The following is a 25,328-nucleotide window of genomic DNA, read 5'->3' as shown; positions in this document are numbered from 1 at the left end:
CAGGAGCGATCAAAGCATCGCTGCTTGTAGTCCTCCAGGGGGACTCTAAAGTAAAGTTAAAAAAAAAAAAATCTATAAAGTTTTATTAATTGTAAATAAAAAAAAGTTATAAAAGTTTAAATCATCCCCCTTTTGCCATATCTATTATTAAAAAATCCAAATCATAAAATAAAAATACGTATTTGGTATCACTGCATCCGTAAAAATCCGATCTATCAAAGCAGCTCATTATTTTTCCCGCACGGTGAACGTCGTCTGAAAAAAAAATAAAGAACGCCAGAAATGCACTTTTTCAGTCCCCCTGTCTCCCAGAATAAACGCAATAAAAAGCGATCAAAAAGTCGTATATATTCCAAATTGGTACTATTAGAAACTACAGGACATCCCGCAAAAAATGACCCCTGGCTCAACTACATCGACGGAAAAATAAAAAAGTTATTGCGCGCACAAAATGACCACAGAAAATAATTGAAAAAAATTAAATGTCTTTGAAAAAAAAAAGTAGTATAGTTAAAAAAAACATACAAGTTTGGTATCGTAGCGATCATACTGACCCATAGAATAAAGTTATCATGTTCTTTTTGTTGCCTTTTGTACGCCGTAGAAACAAGACGCGCTTAAATATGACGGAATGTCGTGGTTTTTTTTTCATTTTACTCCACTTATAATTTTTTTTTTACGTTTTTCAGTATATTATATGGTACTTTAAACAGCACCATTAAATCTACAACTCATCCCGCAAAAAACAAGCCTTCATATAGCGACGTCGATGGGAAAAATAAAGGAGTTATGATTTTTTTAAAGGGGGGGAATAAAAAACGAAAATGGAAAAAAAAAAGGGCCGCGTCATGAAGGGGTTAAATACCCGATCTAGCCCCTTGGTGTAATCCTTCCAAATATGACATTTCCTGCACTACATGGAAATTTGTTTGTAGCCCCTTAAGTCACTCACACACACACCGCTTTTCACCGCTAATAGCGTGGATTTTCGCCGCGGAATCTGCAGCGGATTTTGCCCATAGGGAATCATTGGCCATCCGCGGTCCATTAAATTGATTTTTGCACCCGCGGATGGCATTTTAAAAGAATTGCGTTTTTCACGCTCCCTGCTGCCGCGGATTCCGCGCGGATCGGCAACATTGCTATCACATTGATAGGAATGTGTTCGGATATCTGCATGCAAAAAAAATACCATTTAAAGCAAATCCGTGCAAAATCCGCGGCAGATTCTGCGCGGATTGTATTTTTCAAGTGGACATGAGGCCTTAGTGTCTGAGGTGGCAAGACCATTCATCTAAGCACGTCACAACTCTAATTATTTGTATATCTGCTTTTAGATGTATCTGTATGTCAAGTTTTACAGCAAAAGGACAACTTCTTATAGGGGTGGATTTTATTGACAAGCAGTGATTATAAGAAGGACACTGATAAGTGGTGGAGAACATGAGAGAACACCGACTGGGGGAGGAAGAAAAAAGAACACAGCTGTTGGGGGATGGAATTGATAAATGGACCTTAGGCCTCATCCACACGGCCGTGTGCGTAAAACTCTGCGTGGATCACATAGCATGTTATTGGCCTGTGAAGCCAGTGATGAGCCGGCTATCGCACGAATGGCAGCGATAAGGCACTGCACATGACGACATATCCCACGCAGGCTGTCACGAGCAGTGTGCTTGTTTCTTCTTACATTTCCCACTGTGTCTCATAGCGGCGTTGCATATGCTACCCATAGAGAAGAATAGGGCTGTTTCTGCATAATACGCTGTGAAATAGAGCATGCTGCGATGCTTTTTAGGTGCGTATCTGCACACATTGACATGCTAATGTGAATGGATCAATGAAAACCAATGTACTATTATTGACTCCATTCACCGCATACTACGTGGTTGCGTATAGCATATGTAATACGTGGTCAAATCATGGCCGTGTTAATGAGCCCTAGGGGTTTGTTCACATGTAATAGAATTGTTGCAGATTCTCCACAATGAAAAATCCTCAACAAAATATGTGTCAAATTCTCCCCAATTGGGAATCCACAGCAGACGTCCCTCCAGCTGAAATCTGCGGAACCGTGGCGAAATCTGCATCAAAATCCCCACCAAATAGTACAGATTTCGATCCCAATTTTGCTGCGGATCTTCTCTATAATCTGCGGTGCAGTCGGCCCCGTGTGAGCATCCCCATAATGGGAGGTATTTAGGCTCAGTGCCTAGGGCAGCAGGAGGTATAAATACGGCCCTGCGGACGGTGATCAGCCAATCCTGAAATAGTCGTGTGTGCGGCAGTTTCCGCTGCGGCCACGGTTCTACTATTTTTAATAATGGGCAAGAATTGGTGGTGAGAAGCCCCACAAAAAAGTACTTCTCTGTATCATTGGGGCCCCTAACCTGCCCGGCTTCATGGAGGAGCTCTGCAGCGCTCTAATATATCTTGTATTCAGTTCCTTTTTTAAATTCAAGATCTCTGCTTGCTGAATAGGAAACTTTATTTACATCCAGAGACTGAAAATCTGTCCAATCCGAGTACTTCTGGAAGCCGGCGGTTTGTCTACGACAATCATCTGGTGAGCTGAGCAGCAGCACAAATCCCTCTGCTATTGAGATAGTGTTACGTCCGCTTGGCACACAACAGCACCCCTCCTCAGAATGGCCGCAAATGTGTACATTTAAAACCGCAAACACACACATATAGGACTTGCACGAACCAATTGCATCTCTCCAGGAGGAAGAATGGACAACTGTCCCTAACTGATCAAGGAAAGAGGGGCACCCCTGCCTAAAAGCGGAGTCATCGCCTCGATAAAGGCGGCTCCACTGTCTTCTTCTACTGACCTGACTAGCCCTGATCAGGGAGCTGGAGAGATGCACTAAACACATGGGACACAACACTGTACACACACACACACACACACACACACACACACCAACGTACAGTGTAAGACATACCACATAGAACAGGACTGTACACACCACATGTCTGGCCACTTGCACAGACATACAACACAAGTCACTGTTCACACCAACATACAACAGGTAGTGCATACAACACGGACCCCACCCAGGGACCACATGCATACCAATGGTAGCCAAAGCAGTCCAAGTGTCCTCACTCCAGGGAAATAGGTAGAGTCAGCCACCGTGTTGACATAGGGAGCAATGTCAGGCACAACTCATCTGACACACATAGGACATCAGAGGTCTGGGGGCCACACCCACCCAGGGATAGGGAGAAACCTGCGGGCGCCTGCACCTGTGGTCACCATACCACACACTACACAATGCACACACCCCAGAAACCACTAGGAGGGGAGAGACAGCAGGTGCCCAGACCGTCTTCAGGGGAGGAGAGAGGGACACTTCAGACAAGCATGCAACCACCAGCTCTGAGTGGGATAACCTGTGATACATAAGGCACTAAAATGACCAGCAATCTCTCCCAACACTTTGCTGGTATTTATCTGCTGCTGACCAGGGGGATTGGCTGGTGGAGAATACCACACCCAGCCAGCTCAATTACCCCCTACCTGTGAAGGTGTGCACAAGGAAACCTGTAGAACCACAGGTCCCAGATGCTCAACCCTAACAGATAGTTTGCTACAATGTATCAGTGCAGGTAAAATAAAGCCTAAACTGCAGACTCGATAGAAGTGCAGCAAATTCTGCCTGTGAGACGTATGCGGTCCATACAGATTGTCAGCCTATAGACTAGAAGAGCGATCCCCAACCAGGGTGCCATGGCCCCCCGGGGCGCTGCGAGAACCCACCAGGCAGGGGCGTAGCTAAAGGCTCAGGGGCCCATGTGCAAAAGTTCAGCTTCGGCGCTCACCTGTACCCACACCCATAGCTAAACAATGGTGCATACAGCTACACAATGAATCTACATACATGATCTGCCCCTGGCATGAGCTTTCCAAACATGACACATCTCCTGTACTACATGATAATGATGTGTTTGTGGCCCCTCAGGCTTTCTTCATGTCTTCACGTTTTTCTGTTGTATTTTTGAACCCCCATAAGTGTGCGATCCGACATGTCTGCAGCATAGTCAGCAGAACTGGTCTAAATATTCCCATCACTATCATGAGATAAGATGGTGGAATCATCCCAGTGATTCACCACCTGCTCCAATATCTCCTCTTGTTAAATGTTATCTATTGTTCCCTGTTATCAGCCGTTTCCGAATGAGGGGAAGATGACAGTAGTGGGGTAGCAAACACAATCCTATCTCCATACATATGTGTGAGGGATAATACAGGGTGACCACAGAACAGCAGGGCGGCACCACGCCATTATGAAACGTGTCTATGAGATCATCTGTTGGTTTTACCCATAGCAACCAATCACAGCGCAGCTTTCATTTTATCTCAGTAGTATAGCAACCAATCACAGTGCAGTTCTCATTTTACCTCAGTAGTATAAGAAATGAAAGCTGAGCTGTGACTGGTTGCTATGGGCAACCATGTCAGATAAATTTAAGGTGATTTAGGCCGGACAGTCCCGCTTTGGGACCCTGTGTCCCGCTTTCCCCAGGGTACCTATAGGGACAGCCTTTTGTCTCACTTTCATTGCGTCTCCCTGCTCCACGGTGCAGGAACTGGAAATCTATCTGTATACTGGATGTGTGGTGGGGCTCATTCACACGGGCCGATCGTCACCGCCTATTACACACGTGTATATCCTGTGCTTAACACACGCTCAACCAACCTTCATTCCTCCATGCACACCGGTGTGTGGGCACTGCGTATCGTTACAGAGATAAATCCCAGCATGCACTATTACTCTGAGCCCCCATACCCTTGTATGTTACGCTGTCCATACGCAATACATGGAGTACAGGCAGCGTTTCCATACACATCCCTGTCTGAACAGTTTGGGAAATTAAAAAAAAAATCACTGCGCATATCCGTGACGTGTGATTGGTGGGCATGCGCAGTGCCAATCGCAGCCCGTACACTGTCTCCGCCATCATATGGGTTGTAATGTATACAACGGGAGACTCGCTGTACGCATACGCCCGTGTGAATGAGCCCTTGGAGTCGCTTCACATCAGAGTTGGAGGTTCAATTTGCAGCCTCCATGACTGAATTCTCTAAAAACTACAGAATGAAATAGCGCAGCGTGCAGCTATCCAGGAAAACAATCCCATAGCCCTAATGAGAACGAGCCCTAACGTGTGTCATGTATGTAGATCTGATTCATGGATGTGTATGTAGTGCAAAACACCCAACGGCACGTTCACACATGGCAGATTTGGTTGTAGATTTCAACCATTTACCAGAATTCAAATTGAAGGGGTGGAATCAGTGACATGTGACCGCACCCAAAAATGAATCTTTCTTTCCCCGGCGGCGAACTGTAGTTTTTATCAGCGCCATTTTTGGGTACATTGACTATATTGTAAAACTTTTATTCTTTTTTTCATGGTAACAGGGAGAGAAAACGCATCAATTCTGCCATAGATTTTTTTTTTTACAGCGTTAATTATGCAGCATAACTGACACAATACATTTTTTCTGCGGGTCCGTACGATTACAACGATAACAAAATTCTTATATTTTTTTTAGTTCTTTCCACTTTTCTGCAATAAAAACCCTTTATTAAATCTTTTTTTTCTAAATCGCTGCATTCAAAGTTCTATACCTTTTTATTTTTCTATGTACGGAGCTCTGAGGGCTTATTTTTTGCGAGAAGAGCTGTAGTTTTTACTGGTACCATTTTGGGGTACATACGGCATTTTTGATCACTTTTATTGCGTTTTTTTGGGAGGCAAAAGGCTAAAAATTAGCATCTTGCCTCAGTTCTTTCACGTTTTTGTTACCCATTTTGCCGTGCAGGATAAAAGGCATGTGTGACTTATTGTACGCATCGTTATGGACACGACAATACCAAATATGTGGGATTTTATTTATGTATTTATTTTTATGCTAATAGGAGAAAAAGCACAAAAAAGGGTTTTTTTTACATTATTTTTACAGCGATCATAGGCAGTGGTAATATAGGACGCCTGTACGTGGCATCCTGTTACCATGGCAACCAGCCGGGCTCACTGCAATCATATTGCCAGAGCCCGATAACATCACAGAGGGAGCGTGGCTATTGCCTGTGGGTAATAGCCTGGATATTAACGCTTTAAATGCCGCTGTCAATCCTGATAAGGGCAATTAAATCTTCGGGGGTCCCGCACAGCCCCCCGCGGTGAGATTGGGGGAGCCGTGTAGGTGTCATGGCAGCCAGACTGCCTATCAAGCCATCCCCGTGGGGTGGCTTGATAGACTGCCTGTCAAATGGCAGTATGACGTAATACTATAGCATTACGTCATACTGCAGGAGCGATCAAAGCATCGCTGCTTGTAGTCCTCCAGGGGGACTTTAAAGTAAAGTAAAAAAAAAAATCAATAAAGTTTATTGATTGTAAAAAAAAAAAAGTTATAAAAGTTAGAGATGAGCGAGCACCAAAATGCTCGGGTGCTCGTTACTCGGGACGAAATTTTCGCGATGCTCGAGGGTTCGTTTCGAATAACGAACCCCATTGAAGTCAATGGGCGACCTGAGCATTTTTGTATATCGCCGATGCTCGCTAAGGTTTCCATTTGTGAAAATCTGGGCAATTCAAGAAAGTGATGGGAACGACACAGCAACGGATAGGGCAGGCGAGGGGCTACATGTTGGGCTGCATCTCAAGTTCCCAGGTCCCACTATTAAGCCACAATAGCGGCAAGAGTGGGCCCCCCCACTTTCTGCCATCCACGACAGGACCTGCTCACACTGCTCATTTTCTAATAAAGGTCTACCTGTTACGGCACTCTGCCCCCCGAGCGCCAGGTGGGGTGCCCTGAACTTCCCGCACCCCACTGTCCCTGCCTACTTGCCTCAGCCCTGGCTAACCCCAGGCGGACAACTGGGCAGCGGTCCCTGCTCTGGCTAGGGACCTGGCGACTACCTAGATGGAACTAACCTAAAGGGGGACAGAGTGCTGACAGAAGAGGCAGGTGGAACAGACCAACAGAACTACAAGCAGAGGAAGGCTGGAGATGGAGCTTCACAGGCAACCTGGAAGGAAACTGGATAGCAACTAGTGCTGACTGAGACAGACTAGACTAGAGGCTAACAGAACCAACAAGACAAAGACTGGGCACTAGATAATTAGAAGGAGCTGACCGACAACTAGGGACTGGCTGAGGGTTAACTGCAGACAAACTGGCTAGATGCAAGTAGAACCAAAAACTGGCAGTGAGCTCAATTCACTGCCAGTCTTTTAACCCCAAGGCTCCGCCCAGGGGCGGAGAGTGGGAGGAGGCAACTCCACCCACTGCTGTATAAGAAGAGCGGAGGAGTGCGGGCGGCACCCTACGGGCGGACATGCCCACGCCGCCGCCCACCGGCCACCCCAAGCCGCTGGGATAACCCCGACACAGGGCTCCAGGCCGCCGGAGCGACGCGCGACGACCGCGGGACCCCGTGCCGCGCTGCATGGTAACACTACCCATTAATTGTGAGATGAATGTGGGGACGCCAGAAACGTGCCTCTCTCCTAATCCCGCAGCAGTCGGCTGCGATATACCTGGATCAGGAGCTCGGCCTGTGCCCACACCCTGACTTGGGCCTCCGCGTCCTCGCCCGCGTCCACGTCCTCTAGGCCTACCCCTACCCCTCAGCATGCTGTATTACCAGTAGTGCAGAAACAGAACGCTGTAATTAAATGTGCCGCTTATTGGCCTGTGGTTGGAGGCTGACTTCGCTTACGGAACGCACAGCAGAGCCAGGAAAGAATTTTGCGCAAGCCTGCTGTAACACTTAGCTGGCTGCGTATGAATTAGGACAACAACCCCTAGCAGAGACGCAGTACACTCAGGACGGTCACAGGCAGCCCAAATAGATTTTTTTTCCCAATTTTTTTTGGAAAAGCCCACTGCCTATATAGACTGTATATGTCTTCTGTCCCTGCCTCACCACTACTGGCCCTGGACTATGTAAAATTACTGCAGACTGTTTCACTCTGGACAGGAATACAGCGGTGATGTGACGGGCAACGCAGAGCCAGGAAAGAATTTTGCGCAAGCCTGCTGTAACACTTAGCTGGCTGCGTATGAATTAGGACAACTACCCCCAGCAGAGACCCAGTACACTGAGGACGGTCACAGGCAGCCCAAATAGATTTTTTTTCCCAAATTTTTTTGGAAAAGGCCACTGCCTATATACACAGTATATGTCTTTCACTGTCCCTGCCTCACCACTACTGGCCCTGGACTATGTAAAATTACTGCAGGACGCAATGCTCTGGACGGCCGATATAAAAATAAAAAAAAGTGCAACACTGCAAAAAGCAGCCTCAACAGTACTGCACACGGTTAGATGTGGCCCTAAGAAGGACCGTTGGGGTTCTTGAAGCCTAAAATCACTCCTAACACTCTCCCTATAGCAACTCCAGCAAGACAGCACTTTCCCTGAGCTATGTCAGAACGCATCTGTGGCGAGCCGCAGGAGAGGCCGATTTATATACTTGGGTGACACCTGATCTCGCCAGCCACTCACTGCAGGGAGGTGGTATAGGGCTTGAACGTCGCAGGGGGAAGTTGTAATGCCTTCCCTGTCTTTCTATTGGCCAGAAAAGCGCGCTAACGTCTCAGAGATTAAAGTGAAAGTAACTCGAACATCGCGTGGTACTCGTTACGAGTAACGAGCATCTCAAACACGCTAATACTCGAACGAGTATCAAGCTCGGACGAGTACGTTCACTCATCTCTAATAAAAGTTTAAATCACCCCCCTTTTGCCATATCTATTATTAAAAAATCTAAATCATAAAATACAAATACGTATTTGGTATCACTGCGTCCGTAAAAGTCTGATCTATCAAAGCAGCTCATTATTTTTCCCGCAAGGTGAACGTCATCTGAAAAAAAAAATAAAGAACGCCAGAAATGCACTTTTTCAGTCACCCTGTCTCCCAGAAAAAACGCAATAAAAAGCGATCAAAAAGTCGTATATATTCCGAATTGATACTATCGGAAACTACAGGGCATTATGCAAAAAATTAGCCCTTGCTGAACTACGTCGACGGAAAAATAAACAAAGTTATTGTGGGCACAAAATGACCGCAGAAAATAATTGAAAAAAATTAAATATCTTTGAAAAAGAAAAAGTAGTATAGTAAAAAAAAAAACATACAAGTTTGGTATCGTAGCGATCGTACTGACCCATAGAATAAAGTTATCATGTTCTTTTTGTTGCCTTTTGTACACCGTAGAAAAAGGACGCGCTTAAAGATGGCGGAATGTCATTTTTTTTTTCATTTTACTCCACTTATAATTTTTTAAAAGTTTTTCAGTATATTATATGGTACTTTAAACAGCACCATTAAAGGGGTTGTCCCGCGCCGAAACGGGTTTTCTTTTTTTTCAAAGGAGGGAATATAAAACGAAAATGGGAAAAAAAAAGGGCCGCGTCATGAAGGAGTTAAATACCCTATCTAGCCCCTTGGTGTAATCCTTCCAAATATCACATTTCCTGCACTACATGAAAATTTGTTTGTAACCCCTTAAGTCACTCACACACACACCGTTTTTCACCGCTATTAGCGTGGCATCCGAAGCGCCGTACTAACTGCAGTACAATGCTCCCTTTGATTTTAATGGGGTCACTCAGACCTGCGCTTGAACGCAGTGTTCCAACACAGCGATTTTCAAGAGCTGTCTGTTCTATTTTTGCCTTTTTAACACACCTCCTCAGCCATCACAATGATGGGGTGCATTAGAAAGCGCTGTCAAACGCTGTACCATGCGTTCAAAGATGCAGCTCGAAACTGCAGTAAAAATGACATGATTTCCAGCTGCGTTTTTTGAATGCATGCGCGAAAGTGGCCTTAGAGTTTGTTCATTTTTTGTTGTAGTTTTGAACCACGATTAAGAAAAACACATTAAAAAACTGCATGCAGTATTCAAAGACCACAAACGTTATTAAGAAACTGCATACACTATTAAAAAACATGTTTTCAATGCGTTTTTTTAATTGTGTGTAAGGCCTCCTTTCCACGAACGGATTTCCGCCGCGTAATTCGCGGCGAAAATCCGCTGCGTTGCCCGCAGCTATTAGGTTCTATTGAACCTAATAGCACAATGCTCACGATGCGTAATTCCACCGCGGAATTACGCACCGCGATTTCTCCCGTCCTCACCCGCAGCTCTATTTTCTGCGGGTGAGGACGGGCTGTACACACTGACGGCTTCCATTGCAGTGAATGGAAGCCGTCCGTTCACGCTATCTCCCGCTGTAACCAGCGGGAGATAGCGTGAAAAAACGCTTTCCCGCCCACCGCCGCGCGTCATATGACGCCATATGACGCGGCCGGCCGCGTCACGTGACACGGCCGGCCGTGCACGTGACACGGCCGGTGACGCGGCGGCGGTGGGCGGTGACGGGCGGTGACGCGGCGGCGGTGGGCAGGGAAGTGATTTCACGCTATCTCCCGCAGGTAAGTATAGGGGCTCTGGGGGGCGCCGTGACGGGCTTCACAGCGTAATATTACGCGGCGGAGCCCGTCACGCTCGTGGGAAGGAGGCCTAAGTGTACAATTATATACAGTATACCAACTGATATACCCGGCTTCGCCCGAGCTAATTTGGCACAGGTGCTTATGTATTCGAACAGAAAACTTTATGAAGTCGTGGTTACGTCAGAGGAACCGAGGAATAAAATGTATACACATAGAGGAGCGTTAGGTCCTCCTCAGACTGCATGTACTGATGTCCCTCTGCAGAATGTGCCACCTCTCCCACTCTCCTCACTTTTTAGGGTGCCCACCTACTAGCGGTTTTTTACTGCGAAATTCGCAGCGCTTTTTTTTTTCTGCAGGGGTCTTTGGGCTATGGGACATGCAAAGCTAAAATCGCGATCGTGATTTTTACATTACAAGTCCCATAGACCCCCTGCAGAAAAAAAAAACCTGCGAATTTCGCAGTGAAAAAAAACGCCAGTGGGTGGGCGCCCTTACCCTTAAAGGTAACAGACATTTTTATTCAAACTTAGCCCCAGACTAGCAGTTGAAGCCCCTTCTTTGCCTTAGGCCCAATGTCCATGGTGCACACAGAAACCATGCGTGCCTGCGGCCACGGGACATTTTCTGACCTCTCTGGATCAAGCTCGGGTCTCCTCCATCGGTGTCGGATTTCCTTCATTCAGCACAATGGATTTGTGCGGGCATGCCGTCCAATGCGCATGTCACATGCGCAGTGCATTTTTTCCAAATCTCCTGCTTTCCCGTGGGATCTGCTGCACATCTGCAGTGTCAGCTGGGGGTGTGCCGCTGATCGGATGGCTTCCATTGACTTCAATGGAAGCTGTCCGCACAGGATCTGCAGAAAAATGTAGCATGCTGCGATTGTCTCCATTGCGTGTGATTCGCACGCTGGGAAAAAATAAACATCCGCATGGTTTAAATTCTTTTGCGAATGTTAATGCATCCCTATGGGCGATTTGATTTGAGGATCTCCCGCCTGGACACCCCACACGGGTTCCCGCAAATCAAATCCGCCCGTGAACATTGAGCCTTAAAGGACACCTCTGACAGTACACCTAAGCTATAAATAATTACAGAATTGTTGGGTTTTGAACACGCATCTTTCAAAAACAATGGAAAAAAAGTGATCAGAAAGTCATTAGAGATGAGCGAGCACGCTCGGACAGAGCAGTTACTCGAGCGAGCATTGCTCTTCTTGAGTAACTGCTTACTGGTTCGAGCAGGCTCGGGGGAGGGAGGGGCGGTGAGGGTGAGCGGCGGGTGGTGGGGGATAGCGAGAGAGAGATCTCTGTCCCCCCCCACTAACCTCCGACGCCCCTCCCTCCGAGCCTGCTCGAACCAGTAAGCAGTTACTCGAGAAGAGCGATGCTTGCTCAAGTAACTGCTTTGTCCGAGTGTGCTCGCTCATCTCTAATGACTTTCTGCTCACTTTTTTTTCTGATCGCCTCCAGCTTGGATACAATATGTGAAACGAGTGGGCATGGAGGCTCTAGTACCCTGTTGTACCGCCTCTACTTTGGATGCAGGATGTGATGTGGGTATGGAGGCTCTAGTACTACCTCTAGTTTGGATGCAGGATGTAATGTGGGCATGGAGGCTCTAGTACCGCCTCTAGTTTGGATGCAGGATGTGATGTGGGCATGGAGGCTCTAGTACCGCCTCTAGTTTGGATGCAGGATGTAATGTGGGCATGGAGGCTCTAGTACCGCCTCTAGTTTGGATGCAGGATGTGATGTGGGCATGGAGGCTCTAGTACCGCCTCTAGTTTGGATGCAGGATGTGATGTGGGCATGGAGGCTCTAGTATCGCCTCTAGTTTGGATGCAGGATGTGATGTGGGCATGGAGGCTCTAGTACCGCCTCTAGTTTGGATGCAGGATGTGATGTGGGCATGGAGGCTCTGGTACCGCCTCTAGTTTGGATGCAGGATGTGATGTGGGCATGGAGGCATACAGGTTCTGTATTCTATCCCACAGTATATTGCTTCACATTTGTTGTAACTGAGCCCTTTAGTCTAGATCTTTTAAATTTGTACACTGTAGAAGTTAGTGACCCAGATGGTGGCATACATGTCCTATTGGTGATAAATCTGGTGACCGACAGTGTGACAATGTTGGGGGAACATTTCTGTGACCCCCTTGTTTGTGCAGCCGAGCATTATCCTTCTGCCTCTTGGAAGCCACCATGAGAAGAACACATGCGGCTGCAGGATGTCCTGAACATATCGCAGAGCTGTCATTGTCCCTCGTACCACTACTAGGGGTGACTGACCGTCGTATGTGATGAGCCCCAGAACCATCACACCAGCAGGGGGCAGTGTGCAGGTCCACAGCAAAAGCAGAACTGAGGTCTCCAGACACCAACACAGACAATTTCAGTGCCCAAACTAAACCTGGGTTCATCGCTGAATACAACCCGGTTCCACTCCGTAGCGTCCAGCTACATCGTTCATGACACCACTGAAATAGAAGCGATGATGGGTGTCAAAAGCTGTATGTGTAATGGGCACCGTGAGACCGAATGTCCTTCAGTGAAGTACCTGCTGCTAATTCTGATTCCCTAACTGGGAGTTTTGCAGCACCCTGGTGGGTTCTTACAGCGCCCTGGTGGGTCATGGGACCCTGGTTGAGTCGCTCTTCAAGTCTATAGGCTGACAATCCATACTGACCGAATGCGCCTCATAGTTAAAATTTGCCGAATTTCTATTCAAATGCACTGAAAAGTAGAGCATTATTTTCCTTGACCGAAATGCACGCGCAGAATATGTAAATGTGTACGAATACAATGACCTTAACTTGTTCTTATTATCTTCGTAATGCACGGGCAAATTTTGCGCACAGAAATACCTCCATGTGAAGAAGTCCTAAGTGTAATGAGGTCGTCTGAGCCTCTCTCCCGGGAAGGGGGGGGGGGGGGAGTCAGAACATGTACTGCTTGGGGGGAGAGCATTTGGCCGCACATATATTGGGGGGGGGGGGGGGGGGAACGTTTGGTCACACAGCTGGATTTGAATTGCGGAATCTGCGTGTACAGAGATTGCGATTTCCGCTCGCTGAAATAAAATCGCAGCACGTTTTCTTGTGTGGATTCCGAACGGACGGCTAACATTGAAGTCCTACCCGCAATTGACATTTAAAAAAAATATTCTGTACTGTGCATGTTTGACAGCGGCTCGCTGCGACCATCCGCAATACAGCAATTGAAAAGTACACGCAGACCCCGGCTGGGGACAGGACCGTATTCTGCTGCAGGCTCACGAACGCGGAATCCGACCCGTCTGTATGAGGACCGGCCTTACAAAACCAGTTTTATTGTGGTCTGGCTAATAAAATTAAAGATTTACCGATTGCTGACCCTGTGCCTCACAGTCTGGTTGATGCTATGTCCTTAGCTTAAGGCTCTTTTACACGTAACAATCATTGCTCAAAATTCATTTAAACTGCCGAAAGTGAGCGATAATCATTACATGTGAATGCGGGCGGTCGTGCACTATTCATTCAATTGTTGTTTAGCACTGGTTTGTAGCTGACATAAAAAATATTGTTTGATCGCTCAAAATTCATTCCATTATAATGGAATTCGTTCAGTTTTTGAGCAGCTAGCTGACCTAACAATGTACTCATTGTGTTTGACTTGCATACATAATGAGTACACTGTTTACTCTGCTAGGAGGAGACAATGGATTCCTGCTGGGCAGATAACCTTGAATAAACACCCGCCCAGCTGAGCAAACAACTCGTAGTGAGCTAATGGAGGGAATGGAGATCATTAGAAGCCATTATCTGTTCCTGTAATTTTATTCAGAAATGTTGACAGTTGGTTCAGTCCTGCAGTTGTTTTAGCGGTAATTGTTGCGTGTAAAAGGGCCTTAAGAATATAAAACTCACAGTCCTTCAAGTTAGGTCCACGGTTTATCAGTCATCTCAAAATCATTGAAAAAGTGAATCCTGTATCGTTTCTTTTGGAGATCCCACCTCTTAGAGAATAATTACAGTCAAACCTCTAGTTTCGTTGGTAATCCATCCTAAATCAATCCGCCAGTCTAGAAACCAATGAAACTCGAAGCAATTATTTTTAAGAGGAATCGATGTAAATCCAATTGATTTGTTCTGGACATTCCAGGAAACACCAAACCACATTTAATAAGGAACAAATAGGGTTTTTAATAATAAAAACAATAATAAATGAATATAAAAGAGTTCTGTAAAGAATGAATGAACATTTAGCATCTTATTCTTATATATAGGACTGCAGGTGACATCATTATCTGTCCTCAGAGTTATCACTGTGTTATCTGCGGTGTTACATAGGACTGCAGGTGACATCACTATCTGTCCTCAGAGTTATCACTGTGTTATCTGTGGTGTTACATAGGACTGCAGGTGACATTATCAGTCCTCAGCGTTATCACTGTGTTATCTGTGATGTTACATAGGACTGCAGGTGACATCATTATCTGTCCTTAGCGTTATCACTGTGTATTATCTGTGCTGTTACATTGGACTGCAGGTGACATCGTTATCTCTCCTCATAGTTATCACTGTGTGTTATCTGTGGTGTTACTTAGGACTGCAGGTGACATCCTTATCTCTCCTCAGCAATATTACTGAATAGCAGCACGGACCCCATTGAAAGCAATGGGGTAGCATTCTGGACTTCTGCCAGCTGTGGCCCACAGCGACTCTGGAGAAGGGTAGGGAGCGTTTCCGCATCAAAAGCAGGAGACGCTGAGCAGGAGATCACGTGGGCCGTGTCAGCAGCGAAGTCACGTGGGCCGGCGGCGGCCAATGACACTAGAAGCAGCCAGTGAAACTAGAGGAGAAATTCTGTCTTGAAAAATTGGTGAAACTGGAAACTGGCGAATCTAGAAGACAACGAAACTAGAGGTGTGACTGTAATGTGTCTCATAAGTTGCTTTTGTGGAAGTTCGCTGATTCAGAAAGTAGCTCACCTTCCCCTCCCCCACTTCTGGTTGATGGAGATATTCAATTTTAGATAAGTTGTATAGTGGACTCTCGTGGTGTTACGAGATCTCTACAGTACTTAGTACATTGGTGTGGTTATGGTCCGAGGAGAGGACTTGGCTACCAGCTGCAGATGTTCATGCAGTTCAATCTGAATCAACCTAGTCCTAAGGGTGCATTCACACGAACGTATATCGGCTCGGGTTTGAGGGTGCATTCACACGAACGTATATCGGCTCGGTTTTCACGCCGAGCTGATATACGTTGCCCTCGGGTGCAGGGGGGGGGAGGCTGGAAGAGCCCAGGAGCAGGAACTGAGCTCCCGCCCCCTCTCTGCCTCCTCTCCGCCCCTCTGCACTATTTGCAATGAGAGGAGGCGGAACAGGGCGGGGCTAAGTTTCGTGAATTAGCCCCGCCCCCGTCCCGCCTCTCCCCATTGCAAATAGTGCAGAGGGGTGGAGAGGAGGCAGAGAGGGGGCGGGAGCTGAGTTTCTGCTCCTGGGCTCTTCCAGCCTCCCCCCCCCTGCACATGAGGACAACGTATATCGGCTCGGCGTGAAAACCGAGCCGATATACGTTCGTGTGAACGCACCCTTACGCCGAGCCGATATACGTTGTCCTCGGGTGCAGGGGGGGGGGGGAGGATGGAAGAGCCAAGTGCAGGAACTGAGCTCCCGCCCCCTCTCCGCCCCTCTGCACTATTTGCAATGGGGAGGGGCGGGACGGGGGCAGGGCTAATTCCCCCCGAACTTTAGTCCCGCCCCCGTCCCGCCTCCTCTCATTGCAAATAGTGCAGAGGGGCGGAGAGGAGGCAGAGAGGGGGGCGGGAGCTCAGTTCCTGCACTTGGCTCTTCCATCCTCCCCCCCCCCCCCCCTGCACCCGAGGACAACGTATATCGGCTCGGCGTAAAACCCGAGCCGATATACGTTCGTGTGAATGCACCCTTAGGGTCCTGGTGCCCCTTTCAAAAGGGGAGGTACTGTTGTGGCGTCTTGGGATCTCCTCCCTTCTAAATAATCTGGTACAAATTCTGTATGTGTTTCCCCATCTTCTGGCTCCTGTGGGCATCGTATTAGAGGAGACATGCTTGGCCTCACCTGTCAGTAATAATTGGTCAGGTCTATTTAGCCTGGCCTGGTGCCAAGTTCTGAGTTGTGCAATTTTCAGTCTTGCTCTGGCTGTGATTAGAGTCAGAGCTGGGTGCTGGACCTCTGATTTTTACCTGAGCAATGTCAAAGCTAAGTACTGCGCTTGTCATCATTTTCGTGTTTTCTGTGTTATTACCCTATCCCACATAGGGTCTACCAGTGGCCAAGGCATGTGGCCAGGTCAGTCCGTTGCGACCAAGCTGCTCTGAGACTGATATGTTGCATGGATTTCTAATCCCCTGTATGACATTTGTAACGCCATTTCTGCTGCGGGCGCTCTCCTCTATATGGGGAGAGATGGCCGCCCCAGAATACTGGTGGACAAGCAGCTTCAATACCTGCTGGCTTCCTGCTGCAGTATTCCGGTGCGGTCCGGCTGCAGACATTCCGTGGTATTTCCCCCCAATGTGACCGCAGCCTGAGGATTTGTTCACTTGTAGCGGAATTGTTGCAGATTCTCCACAGTGGAAAATCCACACCAAAACCCGCATCAAACTCTCCACCATTGGGAATCCACAGCAGACGTCCCTCCAGCTGAAAGGGTTACATCTGCGGATCCGTGGCAAAATCTGCACCAAAATCCCCACCAAATAGTACAGATTTCGATCCCAATTTTGCTGCGGATCTTCTCTATAATCTGCGGTGCAGTTGGCCCCGTGTGAGCATCCCCATAATAGGAGGTGTTTAGGCGCCTAGGGCAGCAGGAGGTATAAATACGGTCCTGCGGACGGTGATCAGCCAATCCTGAAATAGTCGTGTGTGCGTGTGTGGTGGTTTCTGCTGCGGCCGCGGTTCTACTATTTTTAATAATGGGCAAGAATTGGTGGTGAGAAGCCCCCCAAGACAGCGTTTCTCTGTATCATTGGGGCCCCTAACCGGCCCTGCTTCATGGAGGAGCTCTGCAGCGCTCTTGAAAGGCCGTAAAATCATTAATGAAACGGCCGGTGATGTTCCTTTCAAATGGGAAAGCTGAGGCTGCTGGTAAACTTTGTGCAAGCAGCAAAAGGGTTAATAAAAAGGGGCGTGGCCTGAGGTTGTCAGAATTGGAGAGTGAGAGGCGTGGTCTGCCCGTGTGAAGGCTCCACAACCTGCTGCCGGTGGGTAAGATGGCTGCGGAGCCGGTAATACTGGAGAGGATCGCCCAGGAGGGGCATTGATGGTTGGACAAGGTCCTGGGGCACCACATCTCTCCAGAGAGGTCCCTGTGGTGCCCGCCTGGTAGAGGAGCGAGGTAGGCCAGTAGCCAGAGGTGTTCGGAGGGGCGGGTCACCAGCAGAGGGTGTTCAGTGCCACAGCCTGCAGCAGGGAGGTCGGGGGTCCCAGCAGGGAAGCTGTGGGCACTGTCACTGGCAGGAGGCTGCTGAGTGGGGAGGGAGTGGGAGCCAAGGCTAGAGGAGACCAGCACAGGAGGAAGGCTAGTTCTGGGGTGTGAGGCAGAGCAGGGGTGTATACTGGAGGTGCAGCGGGGGAGGGACGGAGGGTGTGAAGGAGACGTGCATCGGAGGCATGAGGAGCGGGCTGGTAGTCAGGCCAGTGTAGCAGAGGGGACTGCCATGAGATAAGATGGTGGAATCATCCCAGTGTTTCACCACATGCTCCAATATCTCCTCTTGTTAAATGTTATCTATTGTTCCCTGTTATCAGCCGTTTCCGAATGAGGGGAAGATGACAGTAGTGGGGTAGCAAACACAATCCTATCTCCATACATATGTGTGAGGGATAATACAGGGTGACCACTGAACAGCAGGCCGGCACCACGCCATTATGAAAGCTATCTATGAGAAGATCTTTGTTGCCCATAGCAACCAGTCACAGCACGGTCCTCATTTTACCTCAGGAGTATAGCAGCCAATCACAGCGCGGTCCTCAGTTTACCTCAGGAGTATAGCAGCCAATCACAGCGCGGTCCTCAGTTTACCTCAGGAGTATAGCAGCCAATCACAGCGCGGTCCTCAGTTTACCTCAGGAGTATAGCAGCCAATCACAGCGCGGTCCTCAGTTTACCTCAGGAGTATAGCAGCCAATCACAGCGCGGTCCTCATTTTACCTCAGGAGTATAGCAGCCAATCACAGCGCGGTCCTCAGTTTACCTCAGGAGTATAGCAGCCAATCACAGCGCGGTCCTCAGTTTACCTCAGGAGTATAGCAGCCAATCACAGCGCGGTCCTCAGTTTACCTCAGGAGTATAGCAGCCAATCACAGCGCGGTCCTCAGTTTACCTCAGGAGTATAGCAGCCAATCACAGCGCGGTCCTCAGTTTACCTCAGGAGTATAGCAGCCAATCACAGCGCGGTCCTCAGTTTACCTCAGGAGTATAGCAGCCAATCACAGCACGGTCCTCATTTTACCTCAGGAGTATAGCAGCCAATCACAGCGCGGTCCTCATTTTACCTCAGGAGTATAGCAGCCAATCACAGCGCGGTCCTCAGTTTACCTCAGGAGTATAGCAGCCAATCACAGCGCGGTCCTCAGTTTACCTCAGGAGTATAGCAGCCAATCACAGCGCGGTCCTCAGTTTACCTCAGGAGTATAGCAATCTATACTCAGCAGGAGGTAAATATATCTGCTTCAGGGGTCACCATTCCTACTTGGGGCGGATATAGGTCACTATTACTGCTGACGTCTGGTCTCCTTGGTTTCGCAGGAGGAGAGGAAAAAAGTCCAGACACACTCAATTCCACCGACAGCAGCACTGAGCAGTAGAAGACCAGCAGGAGGTAAGTTTATCGGTTTCAGGGGGGCTCTACTATTACTGGGGCCACTGTTACTACTGGGGCCACTGTGGCGGGTCACTGTTACTACTGGGGCCACTGTGGCGGGTCACTGTTACTACTGGGGCCACTGTGGCGGGTCACTGTTACTACTGGGGCCACTGTGGCGGGTCACTGTTACTACTGGGGCCACTGTTACTACTGGGGCCACTGTTACTACTGGGGCCACTGTTACTACTGGGGCCACTGTTACTACTGGGGCCACTGTTACTACTGGGGCCACTGTTACTACTGGGGACACTGTTACTACTGGGGACACTGTGGCGGGTCACTGTTACTACTGGGGCCACTGTGGCGGGTCACTGTTACTACTGGGGCCACTGTGGCGGGTCACTGTTACTACTGGGGCCACTGTGGCGGGTCACTGTTACTACTGGGGACACTGTTACTACTGGGGACACTGTTACTACTGGGGACACTGTTACTACTGGGGACACTGTTACTACTGGGGTCACTGTTACTACTGGGGACACTGTGGCGGGTCACTGTTACTACTGGGGACACTGTGGCGGGTCACTGTTACTACTGGGGACACTGTGGCGGGTCACTGTTACTACTGGGGACACTGTGGCGGGTCACTGTTACTACTGGGGACACTGTGGCGGGTCACTGTTACTACTGGGGACACTGTGGCGGGTCACTGTTACTACTGGGGACACTGTGGCGGGTCACTGTTACTACTGACGTCTCGTCTTCTCCCTGGTATTGCAGGAGGAGAGAAGGGAGAAATCTGGACAACAAACACTTCCACCCGCAGCAGCGCTGAGCAGTAGAGGAAGACCAGCAGGAGGTACGTTTATCGGTTTCAGGGGGGCTCTACTATTACTGAGGCTACTGGGGCCGATAGTGGGGGTCACTATTGCTGCTGGGGCCGATAGTGGGGGTCACTATTGCTGCTGGGGCCGATAGTGGGGGTCACTATTGCTGCTGGGGCCGATAGTGGGGGTCACTATTGCTGCTGGGGCCGATAGTGGGGGTCACTATTGCTGCTGGGGCCGATAGTGGGGGTCACTATTGCTGCTGGGGCCGATAGTGGGGGTCACTATTGCTGCTGGGGCCGATAGTGGGGGTCACTATTGCTGCTGGGGCCGATAGTGGGGGTCACTATTGCTGCTGGGGCCGATAGTGGGGGTCACTATTGCTGCTGGGGCCGATAGTGGGGGTCACTATTGCTGCTGACGTCTTCTCTACCTTGGTTTCGCAGGAGGAGAAGTCCGGACGCACACTTCTGTCCGCAGCAGCGCTGAGCAGAGGAGGAGATAAGTTTATCTGTTTCAGGGGAGCTCAATTACTGAGGCTACTGTGGGGGATATTAATACTAGGGCTGATGTAGAGGACAATATTACTACTGAGGCCAATATGGGGGTCACTATTACTGCAGATGATATTGGGGTCACTATTACTCCTGGAACTGATATAGTAGGCCACTATGGGGGTTATTACAACTGGGGCTGATATAGACAATGGTATTTTCCCCTATATCAGCCCCAGTACTAGCATAGGCGTACTGCTAGCGGTCATAATTGTGACCCGGCCCCTCACCACAGATCACACCACTTGCAAGCACAGATCGGGGTGCAGAGCAGGAAGACCTTACTAATCAATGAGCGATTCTTTCAGGCTAAAGTAAACGCTGACTGGTTGTTTCACTGATTGTTGGGCTGCGGTTGGAGCTCTGCTGTATCAGACCGGCGCCTCAGCCCTCCTCCTCCTGCACTGACAGCAGCTCCGCTGTCAGATGGGATGGAGGTGGGGGAAGATGGCTGCAGACAGCAGGGTGGAGGATGCCAGAAGAATGCCCATCCCTCCTGCTGCCCTCAGGACATATGGCTCCCCTACTGCTGTCCTGCCTACCAGACACCGAGCTGTAAACTGGATGTGTGGTGGGGCTCATTCACACGGGCCGATCGTCACCGCCTATTACACACGTGTATATCCTGTGCTTAACTCGTGGTGAACTGAAGCGATAAAAGTCAACCAACCTTCATTCCTCCATGCACACCGGTGTGTGGGCACTGCGTATCGTTACAGAGATAAATCCCAGCATGCACTATTTCTCTGTGTACGTACACAGCATGAGCCCCCATACCCTTGTCCATATGCGATACATGGAGTACGACCAGCGTTTCCATACGCATCCCTAGAAATATGTAGGTCCGCAGCACTCAAAATATGGCAATAAAACTCCTGCAAGGGAGGAACCACGTTCAGTATAAAAAAATGCAACAGCCACGAACAGGTTGTGAACTGTCATATGCGTCTATACGCATCCCTGTCTGCACAGAGCAGTTAGATGGAACGTCACCACTGCATAGCCAAGGGACCCGTGAGGGGCCGCAGCAGGAAGTACAGCTTCGTATGTTATTTTTAACCATTTTTGCCCTCGCAAATATTTTTCTAGACCTTTGGAAAACCCTCTTTTCAAAGGTCAGTGGCGCCCCATGGTGGGAGGCATCGCTGCTTATGTGTTTCATTAAACTCTAGTAGTAAGTTACCAGTGTGTGAAAAATATAAAATAAGGACTAAAAAAAATGTAAAAGTTAAACAAAAACCCTTTTCCTATTTTCCCCATAAATTCTAAGCAATAAACAAATGACCATAATTGCTGCTGTAGAATCTGTAAAACTCTGAACTATCAACAACATTGCATTATTTATCCTCCATGGTGAACACCATTAACCCCTTAATGACACGGCCCCTTTTTTTTTTTCACTTATGATTTTTTTCCTCTTCCCTTCAAAAAAATCGTAACTCCTTTATTTATCCATCGACGTCGCTGTATGAGGGCTTGTTGTTTTTTGTGGGACGAGTTGTATTTTTCAATGGTGCTATTTAATGTACCATATAATGTACTGAAAAACTTTAAAAATTCTAAGTGGAGTAAAATGAAAAAAGACATTTCGCAGTCTTTCATTGCGTCTTGTTTATACAGCGCACAAACGGCAACAAAAGCGACATAACTTTTTTCTATGAGTCAGTATGATTGCTACGATACCAAACTTGTATAGGTTTTTTTTTTTTTTTTACTGTACTACTCTTTGGGGAAAAAAGACGTTTCAATTTTCTGTGGTCATTTTGTGCGCGCAATAACTTATTTTTCCGTCGGCGTTGAGCAAGGGCTCATTTTTTGCGGGATATCCTGTAGTTTCTGATAGTACCAAAGCTTTTTATTGCTTTTTTTTTTTCTGGGAGACAGGGTGACTGAAAGTGCATTTCTGCCGTTCTTTATTTTTTTATAGATCGGACTTTTACGGACGCGGCAATACCAGAGAAGTATTTTTATTCTATGATTTTAGATTTTTTTTTTAATAGATATGGCAAAAAGGGGGGGATTTTAAACTTTTATTACTTTTACAATTAAAAACTTTTTATTTTTTACTTTTACAAGTCCCCCTGGGGGACTACAACCAGTGATGCTTTGATCGCTCCTGCAGTATGACGTAATGCTATAGCATTACGTCATAGTGCCATTTAACAGGCAGTCCATCAAGCCACCCCACGGGGATGGCTTGATAGGCAGTCTGGTAAGGCAGCCCTGGGGCCTTTCAGAAGGCCCCCGGCTGCCATGACACCTGCATGGCTCCCCCGATCTCAGTAGGGGGGGGGGCGTGCAGGACCCCCGAGCATCGTTTAAATGGTTAATAGCCACGATCAGCCAAACGGCTGACAAACAGCTGACGCCCCACTGTATGAAGAGAGGTTGCCCCGCAACCTCTCTTCATACATACCCCGATGCTCCATGACGTACCTATACGTCATGGAGGAAAGGCGTTAAGCTAAGTGAAAAAAGAAAACTATACATCACGGATGTAACTATAGGTTCAGGGGCCGGGGGCAAAAGTTTAGCTCTGTTCCCCCTGTAGTGAATCGCAGAGTGAAGTAAACATATCCTGCTTACTGCACTGACAACACCCTAAAGAAGAAAAAAACTAAATATCTCCAATATGGTGGAATACAGCCATTAAGCGAAGTTGGAGGGGAGGGGGGAGGGGGCGGGACTCAAGACGAGCTTTAACACCTGGGCCCATAAGCCTTTAGCTACGTCCCTGGGTTTAAAGTACCCTGTTGTACTGCCTCTAGCTTGGATACAAGGTGTGATACAGGCATGGAGGCTCTAGTACCCTGTTGTACCGCCTCTAGTTTGGATACAAGATGTGATACATGTGAGCATGGGAGGCTTCACTACCCCGTTCTGCCTATAGCTTGGATAGAAGATATGATGTGGGTGGACATGGAGGCTCTAGTACCCTGTTGTACCACCTCTAGCTTGGATACAAGATGTGATACAGGTGGGCATGGAGGCTCGAATACCCCATTCTGCCTGTAGCTTGGATAGAAGATGTGATGTGGGTGTGCATGGAGGCTCTAGGACGCTGTTGCACCACCTCTAGTTTGGATGCAGGATGTGATACGGGCATGCAGGTTTTGTATGCTGCTCCACATTTGCTGTAACTGAGCCGATAGAGCTTTTAAACTTGTACACTGTTGAAGTTGGTGTCCCAGATGGTCCTATACATGTTCCATTGGTGTTAAATCAGGTGACCGGGCAGCCACGGAGATGTGACAATGTTGTGGGGGCTTCCTGTGACCCCCTTGTGTGCACGGCCGAGCATTATCCTGCTGGAAGCCACCATGAGAGGAACACATGTGGTTGCAGGATGTCCTGAACATATCGCTGAGCTGCCACTGTCCCTCGTACCACTACTAGGGGTGACCGACTCATGTAACAGCCTTTCCCCCCAGACCATCACACCAGCAGGGGGCAGTGTGCCGCTCCACAGCAAAGACAGAATTGAGACTCCCACCCTGAGGTCTCCAGACACAAACACAGAGGTTTTCAGTGCCCAAACTAACCTGGGTTCATTGCTGAAGCATCCAGTCTCATCGTTCATGGCATCACTGAAATGGAAGCAATCATGGCTGTCAAAAGCCGCACATGTAATGGGGGCTGTGAGACCAAATGTCCTTCAGCGAAGTACCTGCTGTTAATGCCGATTCCCTAGCTGGGAGTTTCATGACACCCTGGTGGGTTCTCCCAACGCCCCAGGGGCCACAGGACCCTGGTTGGGGATCGCTCTTCAAGTCTATAGGCTGACAATCTGTAGAGACCGAATGCGTCTCCTAGTCAAGATTTGCTGCACCTCTATCCAGTCTGCAGGTTAGGCTGCCTTCACACTTGCGATCGCAATATCACTGCGTTGTGTTAACGCAAATGTCAGTGGGACTCGCTAATGTTAAAAACGCATCACAAAGGTTTCTGGAGGCAGGTGTGGCCCCCAGACGTCTGATGTCCTATGTGCGTGTTGAGTGATGCCTGACACTGCTCCCTATGTCAGCACGGTGGCTGACTCTCCCTATTCCCCTGGAGTGAGGACACTTGGACTGCTTAAGTTTCCATTGGTATGCATGTCAGCTCTGGGTGGGGTCCGTGTTGTATGCACTACCTCTTGTATGTTGGTGTAAACAGTGACTTGTGTTGTATGTCTGTGCAAGTGGCCACACATGTGGTGTGTGCAGTCCTGTTCTATGTGGTATGTGTTACACTATACGTTGGTGTGAACAGCAACCGTGTGCGTGTCGTGTCGTGTCCCATCCCGTGTGTTTGGTGCATCTCTCCAGCTCCCTGATCAGGGCTAGTCAGGTCAGTAGAAGAAGACAGTGGGGCCGCCTTTATCGAGGCGATGACTCCGCTTTTAGGCAGGGGTGCCCCTCTTTCCTTGATCAGTTAGGGACAGTTGTCCATTCTTCCTCCTGGAGAGATGCAATTGGTCCATGCAAGTCCTATATGTATGTGTTTGCGGTTTTAAATGTACACGTTTGTGGCCATTCTGAGAAGTGGCGCTGTTGTGCGCCAAGCGGATGTAACACTATCCTAATAGCAGAGGGATTTGTGATGCTGCTCAGCTCACCAGATGATTGTCGTAGACA

Source organism: Eleutherodactylus coqui, chromosome 9 (genome assembly GCF_035609145.1).
Source record: "Eleutherodactylus coqui strain aEleCoq1 chromosome 9, aEleCoq1.hap1, whole genome shotgun sequence".
Classification (NCBI taxonomy): Eukaryota; Metazoa; Chordata; class Amphibia; order Anura; family Eleutherodactylidae; genus Eleutherodactylus; species Eleutherodactylus coqui.
Note: the sequence above shows the minus strand (reverse complement) of the source record.